The sequence below is a fragment of the Dipodomys merriami genome, unplaced genomic scaffold (assembly GCF_024711535.1).
Source record: "Dipodomys merriami isolate MVZ:Mamm:240054 unplaced genomic scaffold, mDipMer1.0.p SCAF_20, whole genome shotgun sequence".
Classification (NCBI taxonomy): domain Eukaryota; kingdom Metazoa; phylum Chordata; class Mammalia; order Rodentia; family Heteromyidae; genus Dipodomys; species Dipodomys merriami.
This window is the reverse complement of record NW_027203382.1, coordinates 5,461,732-5,487,789: the sequence shown is the minus strand read 5'-3', so window position 1 is coordinate 5,487,789 and position 26,058 is coordinate 5,461,732.

Below are 26,058 nucleotides of genomic sequence, written 5' to 3'. Positions count from 1 at the left end.
ATACTTTTGTTAGAATATTAACAAAACAGATTTAAAAAATTATCATGAGACTTAGTAGGAAATAAATAAAAACACAGATGTAAGAATAAAATTTTACCTTTTATTCAAATGGTTTTGCTGTAACATTTATCCTAATATGGAATATGATTAAAGTTTAAATGCAATCAATCTTGGGATTTAAATAAAACTTATTCACCTCACAGCATTTAAGTAGCAATTTATAACACAGACAAGAAGTATTGCAAGTTGTTCTGCACGAAAAAAGAATTTTTATATATTACTATGTGTTTATAAACCAACCAAAAATGAAGAAACAGAAGAACAAGTTAATTTAAAATATTGTATTATTGATTGGTTGTCTTCTTTTTGAAATTTAAACAAGAGAAAATATAATAGACCTGTGCAACAAGATATAATTTTCCTTTCTGTTTACAGTATTGAATGTTACCCACATCCATTTGGTTAGAAAGCTACATAAAGGCCTCCAGTGTGGTTCACGCTCCTGGTCAAGGTAAAAGCAAACATAAGCAGAAGCCGGCAGATGTTGCCAGGGAAGGAACATCACTCTAGTGATCACGAGCTCCAAACTCTTTGCCTGTACCAGCTGTTTGCTCATTTTCAGATGAAATTTTCCCACTTGAACAATTTCTCAACTCTGTTTTCATTCATTGTAATATGATGACAAGAAGAATATGTTGCCTGAATATGTTGCTTTGCAGATAAAATGAGGTATTGGTTTTAAAGTGGGTTTTGCTTTTTTTTTTTTTACAACTGTATCAATTTTTATGTCTTAGATTTTATTTTTATTCAGTTTGTCTATTTTTCCTCAAGGATTTATAAAACAAAAACACATTTCTACCCATTTGCCTTTTGTCTTTTTTAAAATTGTCTTTATGTAGTTGATATACAGTTTCATGAATCAGGTACAATCAGTACAATTCTTTGTGAACATTTTTCCATTTCTCCCAATCTTTCCCAATCACTCTCTCCCAATCTTTCCTTCCAGTCCTCACCATGAAGTATCTAGTTCATTTTCTACCTAATGTCTGGTAAGTATCATTGTTGTATTTGTTCATTCTTGTTCTATCTTTTCTGTGCTCTCTCTTACCCTCCCAAACACAAAGTAACAAACAATACAAAAGGAAAGAAGAACAAAAACAGCAACAATAGCAACTAAGGAGTGGCCCTTGTTTTCTCTTTTTGGAGTTCATTTCACAGAATTATTTTATATGATCATCTGTCCATAGCTACTGAATCTTTGCCCCCTACTCCTATGCATAGCCTCCTTTGGCCTCTGAATGTTAATGACTAGGATTCTATATACTTTATCATGTCATGGTTTTATTTATTTTTTTGGTCATTCAGTATGTTTATTTGTCTATATATATTTTTCTGTTGGGTGTGGGGCTTGAACTCAAGGCCTAGGTACTGTCCCTGAGCCTCTTTGTACTCAAAGCCAGCGTTCTACCAACTGAGCCACAGCATTACTTCATACTTGTTGATTTATAGGCAGATGCATTCTAGTTACCACAAAAAGGGGAAACCATGCAGCCTGTTTCTTTGGTACTGGCTTACTTCACTCAATATAGTATTTTCCAATTCTATTTCCTTACAAATGGTATAATATCATTCTTTCTGATGTATGAGTAAAATTCAATTACATATATATATATATATATAATTACATTTTCTTAATCCATTTGTAGACTAAGGGACATCTGAGTTGATTCCATATCTTGGCTATTATAAACAATACTTCAGTAAACATGGTTGTGCTGGTGGCTTTAGTTTGTCCTCATTCATGGTCCATTGGATAAATGCCCAGGAATAGAATTACTGGGTTATAGGGGAACTTCTGCTTTTAGTCTTTTAAGGAACCTTCCTTTCCAGAGTGTTTGAACAAGTTTATACTCCCACCAACAGTGTAATAGGGTTGCCTTTCGTATATATCCCTGCCAGCATTTGTTATTTGTTAGTTTTCCTGAAAATGACCATTCTAACTGGAGTGAGGTAGAATTATGACCAGGTGTGTTGAACACTTCTTTATGTGTCCATTAGTTATTCTTTTTTCTTCATCTGAGATGTCTCTCTTTAACTCTTTAGCCCATTTATTGACTGAGTTGTTTAGTTTATATTGAGGGGTTTAAATATTTGAGCTCAGAGTATATTTTGGATATGGGGCCCTTGTCTGATGTGGAGCTAATGAAGATTTTCTTCCATTCTGTGGGCTTTCTATTTAACTTGCTAAAAATGGCCTTTGCTAGACAGAAGCTCTTCAGTTTCGTATAATCCCATGCCTCCAACCTTTGATTTGTTGCGATTCTGGATCTTTGTTTAGGAAGTTTCACCCAATGCCTAGAAGGCATAGGGTTTCTGACAACTCTTCCTGTAATATTTTCACAGTGTCTGGCTTTAAATTGAGGTCTTTTATCCATTTAGAGTTGATTCTGGTACAAGGTTTTATATGGGTACTTAGCTTCAGTTTTCTGCATGTAGACAGCCAGTTTTGCCAGCATGATTTGTTGAAGAGGCTGTCTTTCTTGTAGCCTATGTTTTTGACTCATTTAGCAAATATTAGGTGGTTATATGTATGTGGGCTTATTCCTGTGTATTACATTCTGATCCATTGGTCCTCAGGTCTATTTTGTGCCAGTACCAAGCTGTTTTTATTACTATGGATTTATAATAAAGCTTGGAGTTTGGTATCAATATTCCTCCATCACTGTTCTTCGTGCTAAGTATTATTTTTGCTATTCTTAGTCTTTTATTATTTCATATGAATTTTTAGATCGCTTTCTCTATTTCTTTGAAGCAAATTGTTGGAATTTTGATGTGTATTGCATTAAATTTGTTCATTCCTCTCAGCAAAATTACCATTTTTACTATGTTAATCCTTCCCAATCAGGAGAATGTGAAGTTTGCCATTTCCTTGTGTCTTCAGATCCTTTACATTTTTGTTTAAATTGATTCCTAAGTATTTTATTTGGCTATTACAAATGGAGTTGCTTTCCTGATTTCAGCACTACTCATCTCATTGTTGGGATACAGGAATGCTACTGATTTGTGTGGATTGATTTTTATGACCTGCTACTTTGCAAAAGTTTCAAATCAACTCAAGTAGCTTGAGTGAGGAATCTATAGTTTTCTTTTTTTCTATTTTTTATTATTTTTTTATTTTTTTATGTTTTTTTATTGTGAAAATACTGTACAGAGGAGTTACAATTACATGGGCAAGATAATGAGTACATTTCTTATCAAGCATTGTAGCCTCCTCTTTTGTTTCCCCTTCCCATCCCTTTATAGTTTTCTTAAAATACAGGATGATGTCATTGACAAAGAGGGATAGCTTTACTTCTTCTTCCCCTTTTATGTGTTTCTCTTGCCTTATTGTTCCTCCTAGGAATTCTAGCTTTATATTGAAGAGGAATGGAAAAAGTGGGCATCATTTTCTTGTTCCTGATTTTAGAGGAAATGTTTAATCTTTTCCCATTAAGTGTAATGTTGGGTATAGTTTCATCATATTATATTTATTTTATATGTTATATATTTATATATAATATCTATTTATATCTATTACATATATCTGTATATATAATATCTATTATATTGAAAAATATTTCATTGATTCCTAAGGGGTGTTGAATCTTGTCAAATGCTTTTTCTGCATCTCTTGAGATGGTTGTGTGGTTCTTGTCTTTGCTTCTGTTGATATGTTGAATTACATTAATTGACAGGTATATTGAACCAGCTTTACAATCCTAGAATGAATCCTGTTTGATCATAATGTATTCTTCTTTTTAGATGTTAAATTCAGTTGGTCAGAATTTTTTTTTATTTTTTTTATTGTGAAAATACCATAAGAGGGGTTAAAATTACATGGGCAATGTAATGAGTACATTTCTTATCAAGCATTGTTACCTCCTCCTTTGTTTCCCCTTCCCATCTCTTCCCATCTCCTCCCCTCCCTTCTCCACCTTCCCCCACCCCCAGCCAAAGTTGTAAAGGTCATTTTTCGACATAACGTCTTTTACATCTCATTGTTGCAATGGGTCCACCTGTATCCCTATTTAAACCATGATTTAACAGACATCTACTGAATATTTCACCCAGCATCATCAGTTGGTCAGAATTTTGTTGAGAGTTTTGCATCAACATTCATCAAATAAATGGGTCTTAATGTTTCAAAGAGATGGATCATTGATGGGTCCCTATCTGGTTTGGAATGTGTATTATGCTGGCTTCATAGAATGAGTTTAGCAGTGTACTTTCCTTTTTTATTACATTGAAGAGTTTGAAGGGTATGGCAGTGAGCTCCTCTCTGAAGATCTTGTAGAATTCAGCTGTGAATCCATGTGCTCTGTGGCCTTTCTTGGATGAGAAGTCCTTTATTGCCATTTCAATTTCATCAGTATCTTTAATATTACAAGGCAATACATATTGTACAGTGCATTAAAAACAAAATTTATATCTGTGTAGATACAGTTATAAATATATATGCATGTATACATAGCTTTCTCTGTATAGCTTTCTCTCTGGATATCTATATAGATATAGCTATGTATATGTACATAGCTATACTTATATATTTACATAGATATATAGATCTAAAAAGAAATATGAGATATATATAGAACTATATATCTATCTATATTGAGAGATATTGATGAATATATATATATAAAAAGATGTATCTTTCTCTATACATATATATAAATATGTATATATATGCATGGCTACATCTTTATCTAACTATCTCATATATATGTGTGATAGACAGACAGATAGATAAATAGATATTAAGTTCCTTTGGGGAAATTACATTTATTTTTAGGTTGAGAAAGCTGATATGTGAAATTTTCTTACTTTTTGAGCACCATAGGAAATCTTGATCTCCACTTAAATGACTTCAGTAAATTGAAATGCCTCAAAGCTCTACCTGATAAAACAAGGAATCTATCCTACAAATAAACTGTTTAACATAGAATCCAATTTCTTAAGAGTCAATCCACTGACTTTTTGCTGTTCTCCTTAATGTAGTCCCTGTAATTCTCATCTCTGGTGAAGTTCTGCATTACCACATGTGCTTTGAATATAAAACAGTTAACTTGAAGTGTGGGTTTCTTTTAAAGCTTAGCAAACCCTTATATGTATTTACCTTGTTATCTTACATCACATCACTATATTTAAGTTGTCATTTTATAAAAGTTGGTTTTTCTTTTGCAAAGCTTTCAACAACTGTATAAGCTCTGAACATTTGTGTTGGAGATATATGTATTTCTCCACCAATTACCTCACCATCGATTTTCATTTAAGTACCACAGCTCCTGTATTGACTTTGCTTTGGGCGGAGTGAAATGTTTATTTGGATCATTTTCATTTTCAATCTATTCTTATTCCAAGTGATTCTAAGAAGGCAGTCAATGCTTTAGATACACAGCTAGAAAGGAATCATGAAATGTTGCTTTATCTATTAAAAAGTATTTAGTCCTACCATAATTATATATTTATAAGTTAAAAATAATATGTTCTAAGTGGGGCGCCTGTGACTCACGCCTGTAATCCTAGTTCCTCAGGAGGCTGAGATCTGAGGATCATGGTTCAAAGGCAACCCAGGCATTAAAGTCCATGAGACCCTTATCTCCAATTAACCACCAGAAAACTGCAAGTTGCTGCTGTGGCTCAAATGGTAGAGTGTTGGCCTAGAGCTTAAGAGCTGAGTGACAGTTCCCAGGCCCAGAGTTCAAGCTCCACGACTAACAAAATAATAATAATAACCATAATAATAACAATAATATATTCTATGCAAGTTCACTATAGATTTCTAGCATAATTTTAATCCCTCATGAGAAATACATCAATAGATATCCACAGTAGTTTTCATTTTTTGTGCCATTATTAGAGTTTGAACTCTGTATCTAAGATCTCCCTTGGCTTTTTTACTCTCAAGTAGTACTCCACAAATTGAGCCATGATTCCTATTCTGGCTTTCTGATGTTTGTTTGGAAATAAGAACTCCTCAGATTTGTCTTCACTGGCTAGCTTTAAATTTGGAATCTCTTATCTCAGCTTCCTGAGAACTAGGAATGTAGATATGAGATACCAGGACCTGGCTTTCTACTTGGTTTAGAACTACAAGGTGTCCAAAATGACTCACCAAAAGTTTGTGGTCATGTTATACTGCAAACTAATTAAATCCAAATGCTCACTACTTTTTGGAATTTGCATCTCATATACAGAAAAATCCAATATGTTTACTATGGATACTCTCATGTGAAAAAAAATGACTTGTAATTTGAAGTACAAATATTGTTAAATTTTTACTTTTATTGATATAATTAGAATTCTGTACACTCAGTATTTTATATAAAGATTATGTTTTTGTAGTGTTAGTATGTAGCTGATGGAAGATTAGGAATATTTAACATTATCACTTTAAATGGTATAGGGGAAGGAGTGGCACAGAAGGGGGAAAATGAGAAAGCAAGGAAAGAGGGAGGGAGAGGAGGATAGGATAGAGATGAGGAAAGAACAAAGGAAAGAAGAAGGAAGCAAGAAAGGAAAAATGGAAGAGAAGAAAGAAGGGAGAAAAGTTCTTGGAACTGACAGAAAGTTCAATACTATTTTTATATATAGAATAGTAATATGGTTTGTATTATCTCCTAGAGTTTCATTTGACAGTTAAAATATCAAAAGTAGAAATAATTATATCCATAAAGAAAATGCATTTTATTATATTGAGCTAACATAAAGTGTTTAATGCAAACTAAAATAATGTTACTAGTTTTTATTTATTGTTAATGCTATATTTGTCATTTAGAATGACATAAATTTTAGTATCTTTTCTGATATCAAGAGAACTTTTCTTGGGGCTAGAATTCAAGGAATACAATATATACTTCATTTTACTTGCCTTTTGACTATGAATATTTGATTAAATACCCCTGATGAAAACAACACTGATATATGAGTAAGGAGTTGAAAACATCTATATCCCACAAATCTTATAAAGTGTCAGGTGTCCTTCAATGCAATAGAGAATATTTTGCAATAAAGAAGAATGAAAACATGCCATTTGCAATAAAATGAATAGAACTAAAGATTATCAACTGGGCACTGGTGGCTCACACCTATAATCCTAGCTACTCAGGGGGCTGAGCATCTGAGGATCACAGTTCAAAACCAGACCAGACAAGAAAGTATGTGTGATTCTTATCTCAAGAAATGGAGCTGTGGCTCAAAGTGTAGTGTGCTAGCCTTGAGCAGAAAAGCTCAGTGACAGCACCCATGACCCCAGTTCACAACCTATGACCAGCAAAATTTTAAAAAAAGAACTAAAGATTATCATATTTAAAAAATAAACCAAACTCAGCACCAGTGGCTCCCATATCCTAGCTACTCTGGAGGCTGAGATTTTGGATCTTGGCTCAAAGACAGTCCAAGTAGGAAAGTCTCTGAGATCCTTACCTATAATTAACCACCAAAAATCTGCAAATTGAGGAATGAGTCAAGTGGTAGGGCTCTAGTTTAGAGCAAAAAGAATGCTCAGAGCCAGTGCCCAAAATCTGCGTTCAAACCCAGCACCACTACACACACATGCACATGTACACATACACGCACATGCACACACACACACACACACACACACACACACACACAAATAAGACAGACTCAGAAAGACAAATACTGCATTCTGCATATATATGGAATATATAGTATTAAAATCACTAAAATAGGTGGTTTTGTATTTGACCTGATTTTTAGAAGGTGAAATATACCATGGAGATGACAAGAGGGCAATGAAGTATGGATATGACTTAACTGTATTATATTCACTCACAAAATATCAAAACTAAACCCATTCCTTGGATTGATTTGTTAAATTAATGAACAAGAGATAGAAAATTATTTGCTATACATGTTTATGTACAAATGTAAACATCCACTGTGTCTCAGTGATATGCTTTTCATATTAATACATTTTTTATAGTGAAGTAAAAAATAAAGAAGGCAAACTGTTTGCATTCGGTTTTCATTTGTATTTAAATCTGCCAATCCATTCAGTAAAGCAGAATTTTGAAGTAGACTGAACTATTGAAGGTTCAATAATGTGTCAGGAGTCAAGGCTATACAAACTTACATACTCCCTTGAACAATATTTTGTATGCTTTGAACAAGGGACTGAAGCTATCCCTACAACTAGAATACAATATATGTGGTACTATCAAAGGGTGCAAAGAGGAATTTTGTTTTTCATATGTAGTGTTTTGACATCTTATTTCTTTCCTTAGGGTTCTGCTGGCTCAGATGGATGTTTGCTCCAGGAAACCTAATAAACAATCCAATGAAGACTATTGATTCCAGTTAGTCTATTTAAATAAATCAATGGTACCAATTTTCTATGCTTGGTGGTAAAGGATCATAGAAAATACAGGAACACACTGAAGGCAAAAATTTCAAGAGCCTTGTTTTGTAGTTTAGGTTGCTAAGCAGCTGTTTGGAGATATGAAACTTACATCAATTATCCAGTTTGAAAATGAGCTATTGTCATACATTATCCAGGAGCATACATGTGAGCATAAGAGATTCTTGAAAGGGAACAGTGAAGATCAAGAATCAGAGTCAAGGAGAAAGCTGAAGATGATGTTGGCTTGAGATGGAAGAAGAGACATTAAGGCAAGGAATGTACATTTTCTCTAAACTTTGTGGGGAGAGAGGAAAGGAATGCTTCACTAGCAGTCCACTGTCCCTTTACTTTTGGCAATACAACTGCTTCAGACTTCTTACTTCAAAAACTAAGATACATTTAAATTTGTTTTAGTGGTATTGTGATTTGAACTCTAGTTCTCATGCTTTCTTGCACATGGAAAGACTTGAGTTAGGGCCATCCCTGGACTACAATTAATCTCTCTCTCTCTCTTTCTCTCTCTCTCTCTCTCTCTCTCTCTCTCTCTCTCTCTCTCTCTCTCTCTCTCTCTCTCTCTCTCTCTCTCTCTCTCTCTCTCTCTCCCTCTCTCTCTCTCTCTCCCTCCCTCCCTCCCTCTCTCTCCCTCCCTCCCTCCCTCCCTCCCTCTCTCTCTCTCCCTCCCTCCCTCCCTCCCTCCCTCCTTCTCCCTCTCCCCCCCCTCTCTCTCTTCTGCCAGGTGTCTGTAACCACCATGCCTGGCTTTTGCTGAAATGGAGTTTTTGTTAACTTTGTATCTGTATATACTTCAAACTGAAATTCTCCCAATTTCTGCCTCTAGAGTAGCTAGGATAGGATTAGGGGCATGTACCACCAAACCATATTGTACTGCTTTTAGCTAAAACAAATTCAGTGGAAAACCCAAATATAAAAACTTGCATCTGGCCTCAAGTACATTGTATTAACGATGTCAAAAACTGTTACCTTCCTATTACAGGTCATTTAAAAAACTCTGTTAAACTCTTTAGGGATTACTTATACAACTATTTTCATTTAGAATAGGCTAAATAAGAACATATTATCTAAGTTAAAATTGATCACAAACAAGACCACACTAAAGCTAGCAGCGCAATTATGTTTATTGCAGCATTATTTACCATACCTAAGATATGGAACCAACACAATGTCATTCTATACCTCCATCAGAAAGAATGACATTGCCCCATTTGTTAGGAAATGGAAAGGCTTGGAAAAAATTATATTAAGTGAAGTAAGCCAAGCACAAAGAAACATAGGACCCATGGTTTCCCTTATTTGCAATATCTTGTATATGTCTGAGTCAAGCAGAAAAAGTCAGATAAGGTGATGTTAGGGAAATGAACCTTAAGATATCTATTCAAATGTTTTTTTTTTCTTTCATGTGATTGTTTCTAACGCATTTATAAGATTATTTCTTTGTTGCTTTGTATGTCCCATCCCCACAGTGTAACCCCTGCTTTCACTGTATTTGATGTCTGTATAATTTGTGGAGGGGAAGGGGAAAAACAAGTCGTTTAAATAGGGATACAGGTGGACCCATTGCAACAATGAGAAGTACAAGTCTTTATGTCAAAAACGAACTTTACAACTTGGGGGGGGCGGGGAAGATTGGGTGGGGGAGCTGCAGAGGATGGGAAGGAATGGGAAGGGGAAACAAAGGAGGAGGCTACAATGCTTGATAAGAAATGTACTCATTATCTTGCCCAAGTAATTGTAACCCCTCTGTACAGTATTTTCACAATTAAAAAAATTAAAATTAAAACAACAACAACAAAAAAGAACATATTATCTAAGTTAAAATTTATGGTCTATGATGTTTTTTTTTAATATTATTTTATTTTATTTGAGAACATACTGTACAGAGGGGCTACAATTACATGGGCAGGATAATGCATACATTTCTTACCAAGCATTGCAGCCTCCTCCTTTGTTTACCCTTCACCTCCCTTCCCAGCCTCCCCCCTCCCCCCACCCAATTCTACCCCCCTCCCCCCCCACACCGACATTGTAAAGCTGGTTTTGACATGACATTTTGTACTTCTCATTGTTGCAACAGGTCCACGTGAATCCTTAAACGACTTGTTTGCCCCCATCTCCTCCACATGTTATACTGACATCAAATATAGTGAAAGCGGGGGTTACGCAGTGGGGGAGAAACATACAAAGCAACAAAGAAATAATCTTATAAATGCGTTAGAAACATATGCATGAAAGAAACGAAAACATTAAAATACACATTTCAGGGTTCTTTTTCCTAACATCACATTATCTGACCTTTTCTGCTTGACTCATACCTATACTAGATATTGCAAATAAGGGAAACCATGGGACCTATGCTTATTTGGGCCTGGCTTACTTCACTTAATATAATTTTTTCCAAGCCTTTCCATTTCCTAACAAATGGGGCAATGTCATTCTTTCTGATGGAGGCATAGAATTCCATTGTGTATATATACCACATTTTCTTGATCCATTCATCTACTGAGGGGCATCTGGGTTGGTTCCATATCTAAGCTATGGTAAATAATGCTGAAATAAACATAGTTGTGCTGGTAGCTTTAGTGTGGTCTTGTTTGTAAACATTTGGGTAAATGCCCAAAAGTGGGATTGCTGGATCATAGGGGAGATCTATGTGAAGTCTTTTGAGGAACCTCCATACTGCTTTCCAAAGTGGTTGAACAAGTTTACATTCCCACCAACAATGAAGTAAGGTTCCTTTCTGTCCACATCCCCTCCAGCATCTGTTGTTGTTAGAGTTCTTGATTTTGGCTGTTCTAACTGGAGTGAGGTGATATCTCAATGTTGTTTTGATTTGCATTTCTTTGATGGCTAGGGATGTTGAACATTTCTTCATGTGTCTATTGGCCATCCTTCTTTCTTCTTCAGAGAAGCTTCTCTTTAAGTCTTTTGCCCACTTATTTATTGGGCAGTTGTTTCTTTGAGGATTTGTTGTTGGGTGGTTTAATTTTTTGAGTTCCAAGTATATTTTAGATATGAGACCCTTGTCCGTTGTATGGCTATTAAAGATCTTCTCCCAATCGGTGGGCTTTCTATTGATCTTGCCAGCTATGTCATTTGCCCTGCAGAAGCTCTGCAACCGTATGCAATCCCATTTGTCCAACCTTTCTTTGATTTGTTGTGCTTCCGGGTCTCTATTCAGAAAATTTCGGCCTGAGCCAAGGAGACCTAGGGTTTCTCCTATTCCATCCTGTAATGTTTTCAGAGTGTCTGCTTTGAGTTCAAGGTCTTTGATCCATTTGGAGTTGATTCTGGTGCAGGGTGATATATAAGGATCGAGCTTTAGTTTTCTACATGTAGTTAACCAATTTTGCCAGCACCATTTACTGAAGAGGCTGTCTTTCTTCCATTCTATTGTTTTAGCTTCCTTATCGAAGATTAGATGGCTATAGGTCTGTAGGTTCATTTCTGGGTTTTCAATTCTATTCCATTGGTCCTGAGGTCTGTTCTTATGCCAATACCAAGCTGTTTTGATTACTATGGCTTTAAAGTAGAGTTTGAAGTTTGGTATTGATATTCCTCCAGCAGTGTTCTTTCCGTTGAGGCGCGTTTTTGCTACTCGGGGTCTTTTATTGTTCCATATGAATTTTTGGATTGCCTCCTCTATTTCCTTGAAGAATGAGGGTGGAATTTTGATAGGTATCTCGTTGAATTTGTAGATAGCCTTGGGAAGTATTGCCATTTTCACGATGTTAATCTTGCCAATCCAGGAGCATGGGAGGTTTTGCCATTTTTTAAGTTCTGTGTTGATTTCCTTTTTCAAGATTTTAAAGTTTTCATCATAGAGGTCCTTCACTTCTTTGGTTAAGTTAATTCCTAGGTATTTTATTTTTTGTGGGGCTATTACAAATGGAGTTGCTTTCCTAATTTCAGCCACACTTTTCTCATTGTTGGCATATAGAAAAGCCATTGATTTTGGGGGGTTAATTTTATAACCTGCTACTTTGCCAAATTTTGAATCAGCTTGAGTAATTTGGGAGTGGAGTCCATGGGATTCTTTAAATACAAGATCATGTCATCTGCAAAGAGGGAGAGTTTTATTTCTTCTTTCCCTATTTGGATCCCCTTTATGTCTGCATCTTGTCTTATTGCTGTAGCAAGGCATTCTAATACTAGATTGAAGAGAAGTGGAGAGAGTGGGCATCCTTGTCTCGATCCTGAGTTAAGAGGAAATGGCTTTAGTTTTTCTCCATTGAGTATAATGCTGGCTGTAGGTTTGTCATATACAGCCTTTATTGTATTGAGGAATGTTCCATGGATTCCTAATTTTTCCAGAACCTTCATCATAAAGGGGTGTTGGATCTTGTCAAATGCTTTTTCTGCATCTATTGAGATAACCATGTGGTTCTTATTCTTGCTCCTGTTGATGTGATGAATAATATTAATTGATTTGCGTATATTGAACCAGCTTTGCATCCCTGAAATGAATCCTGTTTGATCATGGTGTATGATTTTTTGGATGAATTGTTGAAGTCGATTGGCCAAAATTTTGTTGAGAAGTTTTGCATCAATGTTCATCAAAGAAATGGGTCTATAGTTCTCTTTCTTTGATGAGTCCTTGCCTGGTTTTGGGATGAGGGTTATGATGGCTTCATAGAATGTGTTCGGTAGTGAGCTTTCTCTTTCAATTTCATTGAAGAGTTGGAGGAGTATTGGTGTGAGCTCTGCTTTGAAGACCTTGTAAAATTCCGCTGTAAAACCATCTGGTCCTGGACTTTTCTTAGCTGGGAGGTCTCTTATTGCTGTTTCTATTTCAATGCTTGATATGGGCCTGTTAAGCTGGTTTAACTCATCTTGGTTTAGTTTTGGCATGTCAATATTTGCTAGGAAAAGGTCCATTTCTGTCAAGTTCTCAAACTTATTAGCATAAAGTTTTGAGAAGTATTCCCTTATAATGTTCTGAATCTTGGTTGTTTCTGTGGTGATGTTTTCATTCTCATCTCTGAGTTTATTAATTTGGGTGTGTTCTCCCCTTTTTCTGATTAGATTTGCTAAGGGTCTGTCAATTTTGTTAAGTTTTTCGAAGAACCAACTCTTTGTTTTGTTGATTCTTTCTATAGTTTTTTTGGATTCTAATTCATTTAATTCTGATTTAATTTTGATTATTTCTTTCCGTCTACTGGATTGGGGTTTATCTTGCTTCTCTATTTCAAGGAGGTTTAGATGTGTCATTAAATTCTTAGTTTCCGATCTCTCCAATTTGTTGATGTAGGAGCTCAGAGCTATAAACTTGCCTCTGAGTACTGCCTTTGCTGTGTCCCAGAGGAGGTGGTAATTTGTGTGTTCATTTTTGTTGAATAGCATGAACATTTGAATTTCCTTTCTAATCTCTTCCATGACCCACTCATGATTCAGCAGTGTGTTGTTCAGCCTCCATGTGATACTGGACTTTCTTTGGTGGCTTTTGGTGTTGAGTTCTAATTTTATTCCCTTGTGGTCAGAGAGAATGCAAGGTATAACTTCAATGTTTCTGAATTTAGACAAGTTTGCTTTGTGGCCTAAAATGTGGTCTATTTTAGAAAATGTTCCATGTGCTGCTGAGAAGAACGTGTATTCTGATGCTGCTGGGTGAAATGTTCGGTAAATGTCTGTTAAGTCTAGTTGATCTATGCAGCTGTTTAGATCTGCGGTTTCTCTGTTGAGTTTTTGCCGAGTTGATCTATCTAGTGGGGAGAGTGGTGTGTTAAAATCCCCAACAATTAATGTCTTTGGATCTATATGGGATTTGAGGGAAAGTAATGTTTCTTGGATAAATTTGGGTGCTCCATTGTTTGGCGAATAGATATTTAGAAATGTAATATCCTCCTGAAGGAGAGATCCTTTAATTAGTATGTAGCGACCTTCTTTATCTCTTCTCACGAATTTCAGTTTGAAGTCTATTTTATCTGATATTAGGATTGCAACTCCCGCCTGTTTATGAGGGCCGTTTGCTTGGTAGATTTTGTTCCAGCCTTTAACATTGAAAATGTGTTTGTTTTTACGGGCAAGATGTGACTCCTGCAGGCAGCAGAGAGAAGGGTCTTGTTTTTTAATCCAACTAGACAGTCTATGTCGCTTAATTGGAGAGTTCAGTCCGTTAACGTTAAGAGATAGTACTGAGAGGTATTTGGGAGTTCCTGCCATGTTATCCGCCTTCTTGGGGGCTGTGAAAACTGGGTTCTTCCTAAGGTTCTTGGATTCTCAGTTTGGGTGCAGTTTCTTGGCCTTTGTTGCGGTTTTGTTGGTTTTCTATGTGTAGGATATCTTTAAGAATCTTTTGTAGGGCTGGTTTGGTGGAGATGTATTGTTTCAATTTTTCTTTGCTATGGAAGGTTTTTATTTGGCCTTCAGTTATGAAGGAGAGTTTAGCTGGGTACAGTATTCTTGGTTGATAATTATTTGTTTTTAGGGCATGGCATACGTCATTCCAGGCTCTTCTTGCTTTGATTGTCTCTGCTGAGAAATCTGAGGTAATTCTAATTGGTTTCCCTTTGTAGGTGATTAACCTTTTCTCCCTGACAGCTTTAAGGACCTTTTCCTTGGTCTGGGTTGATCCTGTGTGGATTATAATGTGACGGTGGGATGTGCTATTCTGGTCTGGTCTATTTGGGGTTCTAAAAGCTTCTTGTATCTGAATAGGCCTATCTTTTTGTATGTTTGGGAAGTTCTCTGCTAGGATCCTGTTAAACAAATTTCCTAGACCATTAACTTCTGTATCTACACCCATTATCCTTAGATTAGTCCTTGTGATGGTGTACTCCAGGTGTTGGATAGATCTATCATATTTCTTGGACTTGTCTTGGATGGTTGTATGTTCTTTCTCTATAATATCTAGGCGTATGCAAAGAGGAAATATCATTCAGGTTTGATGTGGGGTGGAGTGTTTAAGGGATTTGCGGGCGAATAATTGTCTGGGTCTCCTAATAGGTCGGGAAAAAATAGGACTAGGGTGAAGAAGAATGCTAGAAGGAGGACGATTCCTAGGAAATCTTTGGTTGTATAGTAGGGGTGAAATGGAATTTTGTCGCAATCTGATGGAATTCCTAGTGGGTTGTTGGATCCAGTTTCGTGAAGGAATAGAAGATGGACTATAGCTATGGCAGCGATAATAAATGGTAGGATAAAGTGGAATGCGAAAAATCGGTTAAGTGTAGCTTTGTCAATGGAGAATCCTCCTCAAATTCATTCTACGAGGTCTGTTCCAATGTATGGGATGGCTGATAAAAGGTTTGTAATAACTGTTGCTCCTCAAAAGGATATTTGACCCCATGGTAGGACGTAACCTATAAAGGCTGTGGCTATGGTAAGGAAGAGAAGAATAATACCAATGTTCCAGGTTTCTATATAGGAGTACGAACCATAGTAGATTCCTTGGCCAATATGTAAATATAGACAGATGAAGAAAAGTGATGCTCCATTGGCATGCATATATCGGATGAGTCATCCGTAGTTTACGTCTCGACAAATGTGAGTAACAGATGAAAATGCTGTTATGGTATCTGGTGTGTAGTGTATAGCTAAGAATAGTCCTGAGGCGATTTGGATAATTAGGCATAGTCCTAGGAGTGACCCGAAGTTTCATCATCCAGAGATGTTTGATGGAGCAGGCAGGTCGATGAATGCGTGATTAACTATTTTTATTAGTGGGTGGGTTTTTCGTATGATTGCCGTTATAGGTTACTATAGTTGAATAAACAACGATGATTTTTCATGTCATTGGTCTTGGTTTTAAGTCCATGTAGTAATTACGACATATTTGTTATATGTCTTGTTGATGATTATGGTGGTTGGGTTTGTTGGTGTAGCCGCAAAGCCTTCACCTATTTATGCTGGGTTAGGGTTAATTGTTAGTGATGGGGTGGGGTGTGGATTGATAATGTTTTATGGAAGTTCTTATATAGGATTAATAGTATTTTTGATTTATTTAGGGGGAATATTGGTGGTGTTTGGTTATACTACTGCAGTGGCTACTGAAGAGTATCCTGAGGCTTGAAGTTCAAATTTTTGGTTATGAATGTTGCTTTTGTTAGGGGTAATTATGGAGGCTATGTTCGTGGTTTATGTGCTTGGGGATGATGGAGTAGATATATTAGATAATGTTTATGATGTGGATGATTGGGTTGTACATGATAATGATGAGATGGCTCTAGTTCGGGAAGATTCGGTAGGTGTTGGGGCAATGTATAGTTATGGAAGTTGACTGATGGTTGTGGCTGGGTGGTCTTTGTTTGTTGGTGTTTTTATCATTGTTGAGGTAACGCGAGGAATTTAGATGGTTATTGCTATGAGGATGCTAATGGAGAGAAGAAACGATAAGAAATAGGCTGTGATTAGTCCTATATGGTTAGATGAGGAAGAGGATGCTGTTTGTTGTAGTGAACTGATAAGTTTAGGTATAGATTTTTCGGTTCAAATGTAATCTAGTGTTGATGTAGCTATTTTTTGGTTGAAAGATAAATTGGAGAATGGAATTAAACGGTGTACAATAAGTGGGAAGTAACCTAGTAGGTTTGAGAAGTTGTGGTGATAGGTGTTTGGATAAAGTTTGAGGTAGAGTGTTATAGAATTGAGTTATATTGCAATAATAAAGCCTGTAAGTGTGATAATGAGGGCTGTGATTTTAATGATGGTTGGTATGGTCATGGTTTGAGTGTTAATTGGGTTAATATAGCTGCAGATAATGAATCCTGCAAAGATGCTTCCGAATAGAAGTCGAATGATAGGGTTAATTAAGTTCGGGTGGTTTTCATTGATGGGTGTGATGGGTTGAAATCGTGGATAGTTTGTAAGAACAAAAAAGATAATTCGTGTGCTGTATGCTGCAGTTAGTGAGGTTGCAATAAGAGTGATGATTAGGGCTCAGGCGTTTGTATACGTTTGTGTTTATTGATTCGATGATTGTCTTTGGAGTAAAATCCTGTGAGGAAAGGTATGCCTGTAAGTGCTAGGCTGCCAGTGATAAGTGCTGAAGTCGTAAATGGTAGGGATTTAGATAAGCTTCCTATTTTTCGAATGTCTTGTTCATCATTTAGGCTATGGATAATAGACCCAGAGCATATGAATAGTATGGCTTTGAAGAAGGCGTGGGTGCAGATATGGAGGAATGATAGGTATGGTTGGTTAATGCCTAGAGTGACTATTATTAGGCCTAGTTGGCTTGAAGTTGAAAATGCAATGATTTTTTAAATGTCATTCTGTGTAAGGGCACAGATTGCTGTGAATAGGGTTGTGAGAGCGCCAATACATAAAATAAGGGTGAGTATAGTTTGGTTGTTTTGAATAATAGGGTGGAAACGAATTAGAAGGAAGATTCCTGCAACAACTATTGTGCTGGAGTGTAGTAATGCTGATACGGGTGTGGGGCCTTCTATTGCTGAGGGAAGTCATGGGTGTAAGCTAAATTGGGCGGATTTTCCTGTAGCTGCTAGGATGAGTCCTAGGATTGGGATGTTCGAGTTTGTGTTTATTGAGAAGATCTGTTGAAGATCTCATGAGTTGTAATTGGAGAATAATCAGGCTATTGTTAAGACAAATCCGATGTCTCCAATCCGGTTATAGATGATAGCCTGTAAGGCGGCAGTGTTAGCATCTGTTCGTCCGTATCATCATCCGATTAGGAGGAAGGATATAATTCCTACACCCTCTCAACCGATGAATAGTTGGAATATATTGTTGGCTGATACTAGGATAAGTATAGTGATAAGGAATATAAGAAGATACTGTATAAATCGGTTAATGCTAGGATCGTTGTGTATGTATCATGTAGAGAATTCTATGATAGATCATGTCACATATAGTGCGATTGGGATGAATATGATTGATAGAAAGTCTAGTTTAAAGCTGGCATAGAGTTCTATTGATTGAATGGTGATTCAGTGTCAGTTTGAAATATATATTTCTTCGTTAGAGTTAATAAAGATTAATAATGGGATCGTGCTGATTAAAAATGCGTATTTAATTGATGAAGTGACTTTTATTGGGAAGTTAGGTTTTGGTGGTGATAATGTTGAGTGGAGAAGAGGGAAGATTAATATTATGAATATGGCTATAATGGAAAGTGAGCATAAGTTTATTACTTTAGTTTGGAGTTGCACCAAATGTTTGGTTCCTAAGACCTTTGGATTACTGTTATCCTAATAAAGTATTTTAAAAAAGCCATATTTTTATATATGGATCAGAAGAATTAGCAGTTCTCTGTTTGTTCTTTTTTGGTAATTAAAAGATGTAACTCTTTGTTTTTAGATTCACAGTCTAATGTTTTTGATAAACTATAATTACAAAAGGTGGGGCCTATGATTAGGCTTGGTTTGGCAGTTAATAGAAGGATTGGGATGAGGTGGAGGAAAATTAAGGTATGTTCGCGTGTAAAGGATGGTTTGATGTTGAGTATGTGGGTGGATATTTTGCCTCGTTGTGTAGTGGTTAATATATATAGTGAGTATGATGCTGTGATGAGTATATTAATACCCATTAGTAGGATTGTTGGGTTTGATCATGAAAATGATGAAATAATGATTATTAGTTCGCCGATTAGATTGATGGATGGTGGGAGGGCTAGATTAGTTAAAGAAATAAGTAGTCATCAGAGAGCTTAAAGAAATAAGTAGTCATCAGTGAATTTAAATTTTCCAAGCAAAATGAATTTTCTATAATCCTTCCAGCTATTTGGATATTTTATTTATTTTAAGTAACTCATGATTTCTAAGGGTGGCAAATTCTGAACTATATGTTTAGAAGAACAGAATAAAATTTTAATAAAGCTTTGATATGTTTAAGATCAGTTAATAATTTGGGTCATTTAAAATAACCTCTATCTATACAATGTCAGAATATGTGTAGAGTAAGCAATTCGCAACATTTTTATGTTGTTGCTTTAATTGGCCTAACTGTATCATGAAAACAGAAAACAGAAAAATGCTAAATATTATTCAGAATGAAATTTCATTTTCATACTTCCCTGATACATAATGCACAGTCACATTTTTCAATATTTTCTGGATTCTATAAGTAAGTATTTAGTCAATGTATTCTGTTTTTCCTAAAAAAAGCACATATACCTGTGAAGCAGCTATTTCTAAATTATTAAACAAAGTCATAACTTGCTAAATCCAAATAGACCTGGTATGCTGTTGTACAATCAGGTGACTATTGATGACAGCAATTATATATTTACAAAAGGATGAAACATTTTTAAAGCTTTACGATTAAGAAATCTTTAATCTGTCACATATCATGCATTAAATATATTTCACCCTACCAATATTTATGTTTTGCTGTCACTTAAACATAGACTTTAAAATATTCAAAATTAAATATTTTCTCTCAAAACAACATGATTTTCAAACCATAGGTTTTATACACATTTACATATAATTTAGGACATTTTAAATTGCTGTTAAGTATTGAAGGATTATGAAATATGCCCATTGGTATTATTCCCTTGTTTGTAGCAGCGTAAAAGAATTGCTATCACATCTGCCCCCCTGAGAACCTTCATCTAGTATTATGCATGTGAATTTGTTCCTTAAATTACTTCTTGAGTTTTAACACAGCATTTGTTGCTAGGGATTAAAAGCCTAAACAATAGTTTCGTTATAGGAAAGAGGAACTTTAAACCAATTTAAAAATTATTATGAATCATATGGAATATACTGTAGTTGTCAAACACATAAAACTATACATAGAAATTTCTACATGAAATTTCATATATGAAATGAACTACATTTATATGAGTAAAATTGTATTGTACTTATATTTAAAAGTAAAATATTAAAAAGTAGAGTTAGTTATCATTTGTCATTGACAATTTAGATATCTGAGTGACTATTCAATATTGCATACAGTATCAAGACAATATATTGGAAATAATTGAACAATTTTGGTGGTGATTAGAGGGGAAGGGAAAATGGGAGAAAAACGAGGGAAGAGATAATAAGTTTGACAAGAAATGTACTTATTACTTATGTAAATCATTTTGTGAATAAAAATAAAAATAAAAAACAAGGCAAGATAATGAAATCTTGTCCTTGGTCCATTACCCTTAAAAATAAAATAAAATAAATGAAAAGAGAAAAAATGTAATGATCTTTCAAAAGTTATTATCATCCATCAATAGCTTATTTTTACCTGAAATAATGCTATAAAGAGTTTCCTCTCCTATAGGAAAAGTGTCAGTTGAGAGATTTGTTGATGAATTATTTCACTATTACTTTATATGAAACTAATTGTTATGAAGAAGATATATAAAATTTTGAAGGAAAAACTTTAATTTTTCCTTAGTAAATATGTTATATTAGTAAATGTAAATATGAGACATGAAGGTGTTTATCAATTGCTTTTTCTTAAACTCATCTTTCTATTTATATTGAGATCAAAGCTCTAAGTAAAACTATGGAAATAAATATTAAAAAGAAATTCTATATCTATTTTGAACAACAATAATACTAGTAAATATGAGTAACAAGACAAAATGGTGAAATTTCTAGTTATGGTGATGATTACAAAAAAGGAACCTTGATCTCAATATAAACACAAAGATGACTTAAAGAAAAAGCAAGTGACAAATAACTTCATCTCTCATGTGATATTTACTAAGAATATAAGTAAATATATTTATTAATACAAATTATATCTACTAAGGAAAAAATAAAGTAATTCACAAGTTATCCACTGTACTGTATGTTAGGAGGGAAATATCAAAATAAGTAAAGCATTTGAAGATACATAATTGGACTTTCAGTTTTACACTGATAGTGCATTTTGAAGACACTAGTCTTAAAGACTTGTGGATAACTTGTGGTATCTATACTAAAGTGATGACCAGAAGAGGATTTTTTTAGTCTTGGAAGGAAGAAAAAACAGATTAATAACATGAGCAGATTCAGAGCTGCATTACCGAGACAAAAGAAATTCTCTAGTGATTTTTTTTACTTCCAAGAAGTTTGGTTGACTTTTTAATTAACTTTAAAAACATAAAAAATATATCTGATACTAATTTTTTCTTAAAAATTGATAGGTTTTTAATGGAAAACCCAAGTAATTTCTGGGGAAAGAAATGACATGAGGGAAAAGTGTGCAGTTGAGCCAGAAGCCGTAATTCCAGCCACAAATGTGCTACCACTCAACAATGTGACATTAGAAACAGAGTTTCAACTTTTACCCATTTCTTTTTTGTTTGTTTGTGTTTCAAGCCTGCTTTGTCCAGGTTTCTTTTTTTTTAATATATTTTTTATTGTAAAAATACTGTATAGAGGGTTTACAGTTATATAAGCAAAGTAATGAGTACATTTCCTATCAAGCATTGTTGCTTCCTCTTTTTTTTTTTCCTTTACCATCCCTTCCCTCCCACTTCCACAACAATCCCCCTCCTAAATTGTAATGTTCATTTTTCAAAATAGTGTCTTGTACATATCATTGTTACAACAGGTCAACCTGTATCCCAAATTAAGCATTTTGTTTTTGCCTTCCCCTCTCCAAAGTACAGAAGTGCATATACCAGATGCAAGGCACTTACATCAAATATGTGAGAACAGGGATTATACCTTGGGGGAAGAACATACAAAAAAATCATATGGTACATTATAAATATGTTAGAAAAAATAGCAAGAAGGAAAAAACCACTTGTGTCCCTGGGATCTTGGGGTTCATTTCGCTTAACGTCATCTTAACTAGTCATATGAACATAGCTTTTGATCTTTTCTGCTTGTCCTAAACTTATACTAGTTATTGCAAATAAGGGAAAACATAGGACCTATGTTTGGGGGAGCCTGGTTTACTTCAACTAATATAATTTTTCCAGGTCTTTCCATTACCTAACAAATGGGGCGATGTCATTCTTTCTGATGTAGGCATAGAATTTCATATGTATATATACACACATATATATATATATACATATGTACATATGTATATATGTATATATACATATATAAATACATATATTTTATATCTTTATATACATATATAAATATGTATATATATGCCACATTTTCTTGATCCATTCATCTACTGAGAGGCATCTGGGTTGGTTCCATATCTTAGCTATGGTAAATAATGCTGCAATAAACATAGTGCTGGTAGCTTTAGTATGGTCTTGTTTGTGATCATTCAGGTAAATGCCCCAAAGTGGGATTGCTGGGTAACAGAAAAACTCTATGTGGAGTCTTTTGAGGAATATCCATACAGCTTTCCAAAGTGCTTAAACAAGTTTATGCTCCCACCAACAATGCAATAGGGTTCCTTTGGCCCATCCCCTCCAGCATCTGTTGTTATTAGATTTCTTGATAATAGCCATTCTAACTGGGGTGAGGTGGTATCTCAATCATGTTTTTATTTGCATTTCTTTTATGGTTAGAGAAGTTGAGCATTTCTTCATGGGTCTATTGGTCATTCTTATTTCTTCAGAGAAGTTTCTCTTTAACTGTTTAGCCCACTTATTTTTGGGCAGAAGATTTGTTGTGGGGGATTTAATGTTTTGAGTTCCAAGTATATTTTAGATATGAGACCTTTATCCGTTGTATGGCTAGTGAAGATCTTCTCCTAATCCGTGGGCTTTCTATTGATCTTGCTAGCTAAGTCCTTTGCCATGCAGAAGCTCTGCAGCTTCATTCAGTCTCATTTGTCCAACCTTTCTTTGATTTGTGTTTCTGGGTCTTTATTAAGAAAAATTTGGCCTGTGCCAATGAAACCTAGAATTTCTCCTATTTCTCCCTGTAATGTTTTCAGGCTATCTGCTTTGACTCCGAGGTCTTTGATTCATTTGGAGTTGATTATAGTGCAAGGTGATATATAAGGATCTAGCTTTAGTTTTCTACAAGTGATTAACCAATTTTACCAGCACCATTTACTGAAAAGGATGTCTTTCTTCCATTGTATATTTTTTGCTCCCTTGTGGAAGATTAGGTGGTTCTAGGTCTGTGGGTTCATTTCTGGATTTTCAGTTCTATTCCATTGGTCCTCAGGTCTGAATAGTGCCAAGACCAAGCTGTTTTGATTGCTATGGCTCTGTAGTTGTTTGAAATTTGGTGCTGATATTCCTCCAGCAAAATTCTTTCTGTTGAGGATCGTTTTTGCTATTAGGGGTCTTTTATTGTTCCATATGAATTTTTGGATTGCTTCTTCTATTTCATTGAAAAATGAGGTTAGAATATTGATTGGTATCATACTGACTTTGCAGATATGCTTGGGAAGTATTGCCAATTTTATGATGTTGATCCTTCCAATCCAGCATGGGAGGTTTTTCTACTTTCTAAGTTCTGCTTTGATTTTCTTTTTCATGTTTTGAAATTTTTGTCATAGAGGTCGTTCACTTCTTTAATTACATTAATTCCAAGGTATTTTATTTTTTGTGGGGCTATTACAAAAGGAGTTACCTTCCTGATTTCAGCAGGGCTCTTCTTACTGTTGGCATACAGAAAAGCCATTGGTTTTTGAGGGTTAATTTTTTTACCCTGCTACTTCGCCAAACTTTCGAATCAACTTGAGCAATTTGGGAGTGGAGTCCATGGGATTCTTTAAACACAAGGTCATGTCTTTGCAAAGAGGGAGTGTTTTACTTCATCTTTCCCTATTTGGATCCCTTTTATGTTTGCATCTTGTCTTATTGCTCTAGCTAGGCATTGTAATTCTAATTTGAAAAGAAGTGGAGAGAGTGGAGATCCTTGTCTAGTTCCTGAGTTTAGTTTTAGTTTTAGTTTTAGGTTTTAGTTTTTCACCATTAAATATAATGCTGGCTGTAGCTTTGTCATATACAGCCTTCATTGTATTGAGGAATGTTCCCTGGATTCCTAGTTTTTCCACATACTTCATCATAAAGGTATTGGATCTTGTCAAATGTTTTGTTCTGCATATATTGAGATAACCTACTAGTGAGATAATCCTTGCTCTTGTTGACGTGATAAATTATGTTAATTGATTTGTGTATATTGATCCAGCTTTGCATCCCTGAATTGAATCCTGTTTGATTGTGGTGTATGACTTTTTGGATGAATTGCTGAAGTCAACTGACCAAATTTTTTTTTTAATTGTGAATATACTGTACAGAGGGGTTACAATTACATGGGCAAGATAATGAGTACATTTCTTATCAAGCAATGCAGCCTCCTCCTTTGTTTACTCTTCACATCCCTTCCCAGCCTCTCCCCACCGCCCCATCTAATCCTCCCCCCCCAAAGTTGTAAAGTTCATTTTTGACATGACAACTTGTACCTCTCATTGTTGCAACAGGTCCACCTGTATCCTTAAACGACTTGTTTTTCCCCTTCTTCTCCACAAATTATACAGACATCAAATATAGTGAAAGCAGGAGTTATACTGTGGGGGAGGGACATACAAAGCAACAAAGAGATAATCTTATAAATGCGTTAATAATATAAATGCATGAAAGAAAAAAAAATTAAATACATATATAAGGGTTCATTTTCCTAACATCACATTATCTGACCTTTTCTGCTTGACTCATACATATACTAGATATTGCAAATAAGGGAAACCATGGGACCTATGTTTCTTTGGGCTTGGCTTACTTCACTTAATATAATTTTTCCAAGTCAACTGGCCAAAATTTTGTTGAGAAGTTTTGCATCAATGTTCATGAAAGAAATGGGTTTATAATTCTTCCTTTGATGAGTCTCTTCCTGGTTTTGGGATGAGGGTTATGATGGCTTCATAGAAACAATTTCATAGTGAACATTCTCTTTCAGTTTCATTGAAGAGTTGGAGGAGTATTGGTGTGAATTCTGCTTTGAACACCTTGTAGTATTCCTCTGTAAATCCATCAAGTCATGGGCTTTTCTTAGGATGGGAGATCTACTGTTTCTATTTCGATGCTTGATATGGGTCTGTTAAGTTGGTTTAACTCATCTTGGTTTAGTTTTGGCATGTCGATATTTGCTAGGAAATTGTCCATTTCTTCCAGATTCTCAAACTTATTAGCATAAAGGGTTGAGAAGTATTACCTCATAATGTTCTGAATCTTTGTTGTTTCACTAGTAATGTTTCCATTCTCATCTCTGAGTTTATTTGAGTGTGTTCTTTTTCTGATAAGATTTGCTAAGGGGTTGTCAATTTTGTTAATTTTTTCAATGAACCATCTCTCTGTTTTGTTGATTCTATTTTTTATTCGAATTCATTTAATTCTGATTTAATTATTTTAATTATTTCTTTACATATACTGGATTGGGGTTTGGCTTACTGCTCTTTTTCAAGGAGGTTCAGATGTTTCATTAAATTGTTTCTTTCAGATGTGTCCAATTTCTTGATGTAAGAACTCAGAGCTATAAACTTACCTCTGAGTACTCCCTTTGCTGTGTCCCAAAGGAGCTGGTAATTTGTATGTTCATTTTTGTTGAATATCATGAACATTTGAATTTTATTTCTAATCTCTTCCATGACCCACTCATGATTCAGCAGTGTCTTGTTCAGCCTCCATGTGTTACAGAACTTTCTTTGGTGGCTTTTGGTGTTGAGATCTAATTTTATTCCCATGTGGTCAGAGAGAATGCAAGGTATAACTTCAATGTTTCTGAATTTAGACAAGTTTGCTTTGTGGCCAAAATGTGGTCTATTTTAGAAAACGTTCCATGTGCTGCTGAGAAAAACGTGTATTCTGATGCTGCTGAGTG